This window comes from Protomyctophum parallelum (genome assembly GCF_964188405.1).
Source record: "Protomyctophum parallelum genome assembly, chromosome: 7".
NCBI classification, from domain to species: Eukaryota; Metazoa; Chordata; class Actinopteri; order Myctophiformes; family Myctophidae; genus Protomyctophum; species Protomyctophum parallelum.
The window spans coordinates 28,588,684-28,600,988 of record NC_139705.1 but is presented as its reverse complement, the minus strand read 5'-3'; positions in this window follow the sequence as shown (position 1 = coordinate 28,600,988).

Here is a 12,305-nt window from a genome sequence, read left to right as displayed (position 1 = left end):
AATGAATTAAACTACATGTTGGCATAGCAGGCAGAATGAATGAAACTACATGTTGGCATAGCAGGCAGAATGAATTAAACTACATGTTGGCATAGCAGGCAAACGGAATTAATTAAACTACATGTTGGCATAGCAGGAAGAATGAATGAAACCACATGTTGGCATAGCAGGCAAACAGAATGAATTAAACTACATGTTGGCATAGCAGGAAGAATTAATGAAACTACATGTTGGCATAGCAGGCAAACAGAATGAATTAAACTACATGTTGGCATAGCAGGCAGAATGAATGAAACTACATGTTGGCATAGCAGGCAGAATGAATTAAACTACATGTTGGCATAGCAGGCAAACGGAATGAATTAAACTACATGTTGGCATAGCAGGAAGAATTAATGAAACCACATGTTGGCATAGCAGGCAGAATGAATGAAACTACATGTTGGCATAGCAGGCAGAATTAATTAAACTACATGTTGGCATAGCAGGCAAACGGAATGAATTAAACTACATGTTGGCATAGCAGGAAGAATTAATGAAACTACATGTTGGCATAGCAGGCAAACAGAATGAATTAAACTACATGTTGGCATAGCAGGCAGAATGAATGAAACCACATGTTGGCATAGCAGGCAAACATTAAACGGCTTTGAAAATCCTACAAATACTTTTAAAGCCCAAACCACACCAAAGGGTGGAGACGGTTTTAGTGTTCGTCCCAGCGGTGTGAAATGTCCTGTTGCACGTCGACCCACATCGACCCAAGCGATTCAACTGGTCAATTCAACGTCCCAAACCACACCAATGGGTCACCATGCAACTGACTGTTGCGAGGAGTTGCATGGTGACCCATTGGTGTGGTTTGGGCTCTAAGAAGCACTTGTTTGTAATTTAAATGTTTATATTCTTTTTTTGGGGGAGTCCTACAAAAGAGTTGGGTGTCTATAAAGAGTGAAAGTAATCCATGGTAATTCGATGGTCAGAATGAGAAGCAATGAGCAAAATGTATAGTTTATAATAATACTATAATTTTTACTTCATATGTATGTTTTCTATGTTTTACTTAATTTATGTCTGCAATATATATTTTCAAAAGTGTTGACTTCCTTAGAGCTGAGACGATATTTAGAGGGAGCAATTTATGACCGGAGGTTCCCAAACGAGAAATGGATACATTTGGTATCTCTGTGGGACACAAATGTACAAATGTTATGAATCACCTATCAAGCCCTATTTTAAAATTGCCAATTCCAAGTGCTTGTCAGTTCAAATATGTTTGGGGAGTCCCCAATTCAAATATGATTATTTTGGGGGAGTCCCCTATTTATCTAGCTGGAGTAAGGCTGGCTGGCATGGACAAAATCTAATATATTATTCTGACCAAATACCTTTATCGATACTGTGATGATAATATGATATGGTAATGATAATATCGCATTATTATAATTATCATAAATTAAAATGTATGTAATAATAGAAAAATAGCCAATATACAAACTGTATAGAAACAGGGACTGTAGAAACAGGGCTTAAATGATTAAATCCAGGAAACGACCACACTTATTATGTTGTCTAGTCTCGTATGATATCGACATAACCTCCACAGTAAGCTGAATAATAAAAAGTGTGAATGGAGTTTCTAGGTGAAATTGATTTTTTGACGTGCCAATAGCTGCCATTGAGCCCCATTGTGAAAGCACTGTATTTCTAAAACTATGAACATTTCAAAGATTCCTTTTCAGGCAAACTTGTCCACCGTAAGATGAACCCAAGTAGGCTAGAATGTGGTTGGTAGGTTTAAGTATGTAGGACTAGTAACATGCCAAAGTTCATGCTATTGCCATTGAGAATGCATTGGGCGTTTAAAGGGATTGTGACATTAAAAAAAAGGTTTTGGAATTGTTCTTATTTTTTTTTAGGTTTTCTAATCTCAATTGCACCCAAAAAACATGAACTTTTAACATTCAGTAGATTTTCTGTGATCTGGGGTTTTCTGGCTCAAACAGGTGCTTTGATTCGCCGGCAGTAAGTGACATCACTATATGGGATTTGCCAGCAGATGTCACTGTTTCATTGTGTTGCCTGTTTTCATTGTAGCTCAAAAGCCTTCCAAACCCCAAAGAAAACTTCAGACCACGGAAAATCCACTGAATGTTCAAAGTTCAGGTTTTTTGGGTGTAATTGAGGTCATAAAACCTAAAATTAAAAATAAATGAAAATGAATGTCATAAAACCTTTAAGTTAAATAACTCAGAAACTACAAAACATCTCAAAGTAAAAGGTTCCAGCATGTGTCTCCACAGTAAGCTGAATTATAAAAAGTGTGAATGCAGTTTCTAGGTGAAAGTGATTTTTTGACTTCAGGGTCCTTCATCTTCTTTCTTCGAAGTAAAGACTAGAGTGGGATTTGAACCCACAACATCAGGATCATGTGGACAGCCACTTAACACATTGAGCTACCAGGCTTTCTGTGTTCTGTCATCCTCTATTATCTGATTAACATCCATGATAACACTTAATGCACCAAATTCATCTTTGATGCACAGCAAACACCATTTAAATGCTCTGTATATGATCCCAAGGCCCCATTTGAAAAGTGACACCAAGAAGAACAACTTAAAACATAAAACCACAGAGCTCAGTGGCACCCTTGTTAGGATGATGTCTATGTGAGCCAGAGGTTGTGAGTTCAAATCCAGCTGAGTTCCTCCTACTTTCACTCTGCAGTATATTTGGAGAATAACACCCAGAAGAACACTGGAAAGCTGAGGACATTCTCAGAGAGCATGGTGGCACTCTGTTATAAGCTGCTGTCTGTGAGCCACAGGTTGTGGATTCAAGTTCAGCCCATAGCCCATGGCCTTGGACGGCATACTATAGCTTTTCTACATTTTTGAGGATTAGAAGAAAATAAGAAAATTACTCCGAGACGGCATACTATAGCACACCGTTTTTCATCAACTTTGAGGATTTAAAAAAAATACGTAAATCACTCGAGACCATGGGCCCATGGTCTCGGAGTGATTTTCGTATATTTCTCAAATACTCGTTTTTCATCATTTTTGACCATGGGCTATCGAACAGGCATACTATAGTACATTGGTTCCCAACCTTTTTATACTGAAGTACCACCTCAGAAAATATTTGTCTCTCCAAGTACCACCATACTAACTGAATATTACAGGAGCGTAATACCTGTCCTTTTTGTTCTATTCCTAAGCCAATAATGCTGCTGCTCTGACAAAACTCTGTCTAATCACTAATCAGCACAACTGATGATATTTCTAATGTGATTAATCCGTTCTCAAATCTTCAAATAACGGCTAAGTGTCCTGTCATGCTCATTTCAGCACGGCTGGATAGCCTATTTCAACCAATTGCTTGGTCAGAAGAACTACCTGTAGTATTAAATATAAATATTTCATTCCACTTTTGTCTTTTTAATTTATTGGGGGGCAACTCCTCTGAGTACCACCAGAGGAGGGCTCAAGTACCACCAGTGGTACTAGTACCAGTGGTTGGGAACCTCTGCCCTAGGGGACACGAGGAGAACATGTGAGGGTACCTACCCTATAGGGGACACAGGGAGAACATGTGAGGGTACCTACCCTAGGGGACACGGGGAGAACATGCAAACTCCACACAGAAAGGCCCTTTCGCCAACCCTGCCCTCGGGTATGGGCACTGACGGCGCGGAGGAGAGAACACACCCCAGTGCCCACAGCTTCTCCAGCGGGAATGGAACCAAGGACCTTCTAGTTCTAGCTCTGAGGCGACAGCACGTGCCACTGCACTGCTTCGTGGTGATTGGCTTTTGGCGAGGCTGCAGCTGGCTGCTATTGGTCCACTCCGACAGGCTGTTTGTTGATTGGTGCTGGAATACTCTGTGCCAACGAAAATCCAGGACCGCGATTGGCTGCCCAAGCTCGACAATGAAGTTACAGCAGGCGCCCAGGGTATCGCCCAATTGTCTAGGTCCCGACGTGCCCTTGAGCAAGGCAGAAAATCAACGCTTGGCCAATCACAGAGACCCACGAGCATTGTCTGAACTGGGCAGAACAGGATCGACTCCAGTTAGAGCCACAACTTGGTTGAACCTGGCTGTAACCTACTGTAGCCTGTAGCGTGTAGCCTACCATAACGTTATTGAACATAATCTGAATGAAAGATGCTAATGTATAAATGTATACGACGCTAAAATTGACGTGAGATAAAGGCATTACTACCTATCTGGCTGACTTACCAAATTTTGAGCGCATCTCTCTCTCTCTCTCTCTCTCTCTCTCTCTCTCTCTCTCTCTCTCTCTCTCAGCTCACACAAGCAATTATAGACATTGGAGAAATTTAATTTAATTTAATGTTTTCTCTCTTCACTTTCTGACAAGCAGATACATATTGTCCAATCAATACGTTTTGTTATTCAAATCTAGTTGATTGCTGTGATATCAATCAGATGGCAAATGATCATTGAGTAACGTTAGCTCTAACTCGCACATTATAATATGTGAGATTATTGAGATCACATGTATCACATATATAAAAGACCTTTAATATAGCCTAAATGGGCGCACGCTCTCTCTCTCTCTCTCTCTCTCTCTCTCTCTCTCTCTCTCTCTCTCTCTCACTCACTCACTCACTCCTATATATAAAATACCTTTAATATAGCCAACGAAAATCCAGGACCGCGATTGGCTGCCCAAGCTCGACAATGAAGTTACAGCAGGCGCCCCCAGATGTAGGCCTACTTAAAGTATACCAAAAGGAAAAGTAGACAACATTATGCAGAATGTTCCATTGAAATGTATAAAAACACATACTCAAAATAACAGATCTACAAGGTCACAGTGCAATAACAGATCTACAAAAGGTCACAGTGCGTGAATTGGACATGTAAAATACAATAACATGTTAAAACCCATTTTGGGCGGGAACCCCTTTTGGTGTTTTAAAGCATTATGTTATACTTTAGCTATTGAAAAATAGCAGATCTACAAGCTCATAGTGCCGCGCTATGAACTTGTAGCTCTATTTTTGAAAATTCGTGAAAATGCGCCTCAAATCTTTGAATATATATTATTACAGAGTGAACATTTTAACTCAAATCTTTGCTTCTGGGGAGGTCCCTGTAACTACATATTTTCAGATGGGGGGGCGGAGGCATATTAAATATAATTTTTGGGGTCCTTGACAATATTGAGCACCACTGATACAGAAACATAAGGTTTTTCCAACGGGTCCATTTGGTTCCATTTGGTACGCTCTTCTAAAGGATGGAGAGCTGGTAACCATTTGGTCTCATTTTAGGTTCTCAAGAGGTAGGTAATTAATTATTGTTAATTTACACGAAATTTACCCATTTAGAGACATCATCACAGCATGGAATTGTAGACAACATCTTATCCAACGACAACTCATTCGTAGGCCTACTCATTCATACATGTTGGTGGCCTGTGATTGATATTGATTGATTAATAATAATAATAATAATAAAACTTTATTTGTATAGCACCTTTCATGACATCAAATGCAGCTCAAAGTGCTTTACAGAACAATGGAGAATAAAAGAAAAGCAAAGCATAAAAGAAAAGCAAGGCAACGACATTAAAAAACAAGCAGTAATGCAATACAGTGAGGACATGAATAACAAGAAATATAAGATCACTTAAAGGCAATGTTGTAGAAGTGGGTCTTGAGCTGAGCTTTAAAAATGTCTACAGAGGCTGCCTGACGAAGGTACAGAAGGAGCTTGTTCCATGCCGATGGCCCGTAGAAGCAAAAAGCTGCTTCCCCGTATTTTTTAGTTGCCATTTTTTTAGGCAAAGCGAGCAGGCCAGCAGTGGAAGACCTTAGCGGGCGGTTTGGGACATATTTAGGCAAGCAGTCATGTAGGTAGGAAGGTGCGAGACCATTGAGGGCTTTATAGACAAGTAAAATAATTTTAAAATCAATCCTAAAAACAACCGGAAGCCAGTGCAGTGATGCCAAAACTGGAGTAATATGTTCTCTCATCTTAGTTCTAGTTAAAACTCTGGCTGCTGCATTTTGGACAAGTTGTAATCTGTCAGTTGTTTTCTTAGGCAGTCCTGAAAAAAGTGCATTGCAGTAATCAAGCCGAGAGAAAACAAAGGCGTGGATTAGCGTTTTTGCATCGTCCAAGGACACATAGGCTCTGATTCGTGCAATATTTCTAAGGTGAAAAAAGGCAATCTTGGTAACATGATTAATGTGTGAATTAAAATTCAATTCGGAATCAATAATAACCCCCAGGTTCTTTACTGTACTGTTACTGTCTACAGTCAGGTTGCCAAGTCTGCTTAATATTGATTCTTTCTGCTCACTAGAGCCGATTATGAGAACTTCTGTCTTGTCCTCATTTAGCTTGAGAAAGTTCTCACTCATCCAACATTTGATGCTAGACAGACAGGTAAGCAGCGGGTCTAAAGCACAGGGATCATCTGGAGCCACAGATAGATATAATTGGGTATCATCAGCATAGAAATGAAAGTTGACTCCGTGATTGGCAATGAGTTCGCCCAATGGCAGTATGTACAAGGAGAAAAGCAGAGGGCCAAGAATCGAGCCCTGTGGAATACCAGAACTGATGTCGTGTTTGTCTGAGTCAAACTCGGCTAGATTGACAAAGTAACTTCTGTTTGATAGGTAGGAGGAAAACCAGGACAGGGCCGTACCAGACAGGCCTATCCAGTGCTCCAGACGCTGTATTAAAATTGAGTGATCAATCGTGTCAAATGCAGCCGTTAAATCTAGAAGTAAGAGAACGGATACATGTTTCTTGTCAGCAGACACCCTCAGATCATTCATTACTTTTACAAGTTCTGTTTCTGTGCTGTGGCCTTTCCTAAAGCCAGATTGGAATTTGTTGTGCACATTATTGTTCTGTAGAAACACATCCAATTGATGAAAGATAAATTTTTCTAAAACCTTGCCCAGAAAGGGTAGATTTGAAATGGGTCGATAGTTACCCAAAACAGAGGGATCAAGATTGTGTTTCTTGAGAAGGGGCTTAACTACAGCAGTCTTCAGTGAGTCTGGGAAGACGCCTGATTGTAGAGAGCTGTTTACAATTTTTAGGATATCTCCAATCACACTGTCTAAGACTTCTTTGAGAAAGTTGGTGGGAATTGTATCTAATGAACAGGAGGATGATGTCATCTGTGATATAGTTTTGCGGAGTTCGTCTTCCTCAATTGCGCAGAACGATGATAGGCTCCCCCTGGAGAGATCTACCCTGGGACCATTTGCTGCTGTTTGAAGGTTTGCGCTAGCAGCAGCACCATTCATAATATCAGCTCTAATGTTTGAAATTTTGTTGTCAAAAAAGCATGCAAACTCATTACACTTAGCTTTAGAGGCCGGGAATGACTGCTTGTAGGACTGGGGGGGGGGTTAAAAGTCGATCAATGGTAGAGAATAGGACTCTAGCATTTTTCTTGTTCTCGTTAATAATGCCAGAGAAATATGCCTGCCTTGCTAGACGCAAGGCTTTGTTATAGGCGACTGTTGACTTTTTAAGAATCTCTAGGTGGATGGTGAGTTTGTTTTTTCTCCAAGCTCGCTCAGCTCTTCGACATTCTTGCTTCAGTGAGCGTGAAAGCTCATTTATCCAGGGTGTTACTCTGGTATTATGTTTCTTTTTTGTTTTCAAAGGAGCCACTATATCAAGAGCTGACTCTAGTTTAAGATTACAAATTTGAACCATATCATTCACTGGGGGAGTATCGGGCAGGGGGGGACCCAGGTGACGCGAGAACTCGTCGGCAGCAGAAGAGCTAACAAAACGCTTTTTTATGGTATATTCAGTGATGTTTTTCTCTAGATCAGAGACAGTCATATTAAAACACAGCTGAAAGTGGTCTGACAGCTCAGGCCTTTCAATAGTCCTTTCCACAGTGATGTTCAGCCCTCTAGAAATCACCAGGTCCAGAGTGTGCCCATGTTTATGTGTAGGCCCAACAACATGTTGGATAAAATCAAAGGAGTGCAATAACTCTAAGAAACCCATAGCCATAGCATCTGTAGCATCATCCAGGTGAAGATTAAGATCACCTGAGATAAGAGTTCTGTCATAGTTAGTGGAGCAGATAGATAGAAGTTCTGATATTTCTGTTAGAAATATTGCTTTACTGCATTTTGGCGGGCGATAAATGCTAATCATTGGCATGGAGGCACCATGTAGTATAGTGGCCTGGTATTCAAAGGATGTAAAGCTGCCAAGGGTCAGAGCCTTGAATTTTAACGTGTCTGAAAAAACTATTGCCAGTCCACCTACTTTCTTAGCCTCGCGAACAGAGTGAATGAAACTGTAGTTTGCGGGACAGGCTGGCGCTAGGAGAACAGCTCCATCTGAGCCAAGCCATGTCTCTGTTAGAAAGATTATATCTAGCTTCTCTTTACAGATTATATCATTTACAGAGGAGGACTTATTTGTTAGTGACCTGATGTTAAACAAGGCAAGATTAAGCTTGTTATCACATTTTTGGGGGCTGTGATGCCTGTGAGGTATAGTAACCAAACAGCATTCTCTCTTCAGACCACTCCATGTGTTGGACATTCTATTTGAAATAACAGTAGGAATGTTGTGGACCTCAACCTGTGCAGTGATTGAAACACCAGGCTTTCTAGAAGCATGGGGTCCATACATGTTTGTTGCTGCGCATAATGGACCCTGTTCATATCAGTTATCAAGTGTAAATTCTAGGCTATCTGGAGCTGGGTTTGGTGACAGTTGGAGACAACGTCTGGTAAGGGGGGTCAACTTTAATCCAATGTTCATCCGGTCCACCATGTCCGGGGTGAAAGAGAGATGTACTGGTGAGGGTGTTAGAAATTCTTCATCAGTCACACAGTCATCATCATCACTTTCATAGGAGCACAATCCTTGAATCGACCGTAGAACATCTTCCTTGGTGAGGGGCCTCTCGTAGGGAGTAGGGAACGGAGTACAGGAAGCAGAGGAGCGCAATGCTTCCATCGCCTGTCGAACTGCTTCCAGTGCTCTGTCTCCCGGCACGTAACGCTGCGACTTCATGCTCTGCTCTGAGATTTCTTCTCCACCAGTGGACGTTGTAGCTTCATGCTCTGTGATCTTTTCTCCACCAGGGGGCGCTGTGACTTCATGCTTTGAGATTTTTACTCCACCAGGGGACGCTGTAACTTCATGCGATTTCTTCTCCACCGGGGGACGCTTCATGCTCTTCGATTTCTTCTCCACCGGGGGACGATGTGGCTTCAAGCGCAGTGATCTTTTCTCCACCGGGGGACACTGTGGCTTCAAGCGCAGTGATCTTTTCTTCACCAGGGGATGCTGTGGCTTCCTGCGCTGTGATCTTTTCTCCACCAGGGGACGCTGTGACTCTGAGATTTCTTCTCTACCAGGGGACGCTGTGGTTTCATGCTCTGTGATCTTTTCTCCACCAGGGGGCTCTGAGATTTCTTCTCCACCAGGGGGCGCTGTGATCACATTCCCTGTTTTTGGCTCTGAGATTTTTTCTCCACCAGGGGGTGCTGTGACTTCACGCTCTGTGCGTTTTCCTCCTCCAGGGGGCGCTGTGACTTCACACTCTGTGAGTTTTCTTCCGCCAGGGGGCGCTGTGACTTCACATTCTGTGAGTTTTTCTCCACCAGGGGGAGTTCACCATCTGTGACATTCCCTGATTTTGGCTGCTTGGCGACCATTTCCACCATGTTATCTGTTTTGGCTAGGGCCGATACTGCTCTGTCCTTGGAATTTATGTTGTGGGGCAACACGTTTCTGGCCAGTTTAGAGAGTTGACAGGGATGATTCATGTTATGAAATATGTTGGTGAAGAATAATTTAACACCCAACTTGTTTAGGTGTGTTGCGTCTATAAAAAGATGCCTTCTGTCCCAGAAAAAATTGAAATTGTCAATAAAATTGAATGATTTTTGCTCGGGCGACTCTTCTGTGCATGCCGTTGAGAGCTATTCATTGAATGAAAACAGTCTGCTAAAACGCTCACTTCCTGTCATCGGGGGAAGAGGGCCACTTATCGAAATGTCAACATCAAAAAGTGAGCTTAGGGTGGACAGTAGGGCTTTGAAATCCTTTTTTACGATTTCAGATTCTCGTTTTTCCGCATCGCGTGTGCCGATGTGCAGTATCAGCGTTTTTATCATGGGGTGTGCATCAACAATCTCTTCAATTCTGCCATCCATATCAGAGATAGTGTCATTGGGAAAGCATATTACTTCAGCTTTTCTCTTTTTGTTGCTTTTAACATATTTTACAGCCTGATCGCCGACAATCAGACATTCAGTTATTTGCTCTCCATTTGCTACCCTGCTCGGAGTGGCGTTAACATGGTTATCTGATGGGCCATTAGACTCGGCCGCATTCAGCGGCTGAGTCAGCAATGGGTTAAATCTATTAGACAGTCGTAAATTCTCACTTTGGGGAGGTGTGTATTTTGATTTTCCTTTCGCATTTTTCCACTGCGGGGGGGTGGTTTTGGGTCGGGCTAGGAGCGCAGGCCAGCTGGTCTTATCAGGGCTCCGAGTCCTCCCACTTAGCCGTCCTATCATGTTATCTCTGTTAGAAATCACTGTAGAGATAGTTGGTGTTATTGCAGGCGGTGGGGTTCTCACCGCCCGCCCGTTACTCACAGTTTTGGTGTCCTTTGGCCTTGCGCCGCGAGTATACCAGACGGATGAGTCATTCTGCGTGTGATTTTCCTTCCCGTGTTTTACTCCCAGATTCACTCTTAATAGGTGTAATTCCGTTTCCAGCAAAGCAATCTTTTGAAGCAGTTTCTGAAAGTCCTCTGAGGAGATTGTTGGGGGCATGGCTGGCTATTAGCCAAATGTCCAGAGCTAGTTAGCAATGTAGCTAGCTATGTGCCACGTACCCAGTCACAGAAGGTAAAAAAAAGGGTATTTTGAAGTAGGGAAAAACTTCTATCTAAAGAACAAAAACAGTCCCATCGGTTTACAAGTAACTAGGATCCACTTGTAGAGATAAAAAATTAAAAAAAAGCAGCGATATCAGTTGAGGAATGCAAGCATAGGCGAGAGCGGCGAAACGAAGCGTCCTCACTGTACGAGAAGCAGGCTATTGATTGATTGATTGAAGTATTTATTAACAGTTTGCAGAATTACAGAACATTTCAAGCACAACTCAATACAAACTGTGAGTGGACGACCAATAAAGCACTAGACTTGTTTTACCTTGTTCAATTCATCATAACATTAGAGACATACAAATATACACTTCTAGAGAGAGAGAGAGAGCAGGTGAAACTACATGTTTAAAGTCGTTTGTCATGGACAGACTGGGAAACCGACGTTTTTCTGCCATCTAGTGTTCACCAGCAGACACTGCATGTGTCTGAATTAAAGGTGTAGTGAAACGGAAATGGTGAACAACATGAAAATGGTGTTTCAACATGAAACACCGGTCTGAAGTTTCTGAACCAATCAGAGCGTCGCATCCCTTCAGGCGATGGGACGGTAGCTAGGGACGGTAGCTATGCTATGCGCAACAGCGTGGTATACATTTGTTTATAAATCAGATGGTCGGCCAGCTGTACCAGTTTACTGTTATGTGGCTTATTTCTACCCTATAATCAGTGGTGGAAAATAACGAAGTACAATTACTTCGTTACTGTACTTAAGTACACGTTTTGAGAATTTGTACTTTTATTTACTATTTTAATTTAGCTGTACTTTTACTTTTACTTCGTTACATTTACAAGTAAAAAATCGTACTTTAAATCCGCTACATTAAAATTGGACACCTTTCGTTACTCGCTACACATTTCCGCGCAAAATATGCGAAATATGCGGGGCTCGCTTGATCGCCTCACTCATTCGTTCACATCAAGGGGCTGCTTCAAAACGCCACTGAGAAACTTCCACTGACATGAATAGGGGAGGGGCGGAGCTTCGCGCCAGTTCAGTCTCTATCCTTTTAATACTCTATGGTTCACATTCACGCAGAAGCTGGACAGAAGCGCCCGTCTATCTCTCTCGCTCTGGGTATGTCTACACCATAGCGGAAATGTTTTTCCGCAGCCGACACTTTCGGTTGCCGACAGCCGACACTTTGACTTCTTCCGGGGCTTTGGGCGGTCCCCTACACGGAAGCCTATTTATGGCCTGTAGTCCTCTATTTCGAAGTGGGCGTGCCGTGAAACTAGTGACAAGTGAGTGACAAGCTACGTCGACACAAAGGCGCATTCTAGTGTAGGCTTCTATATGTTGGTTGCTACTTGGCTATAGAGTCATGACTGTCTAGTCGACTGGTTAACGTACATGCCTTTGCAACG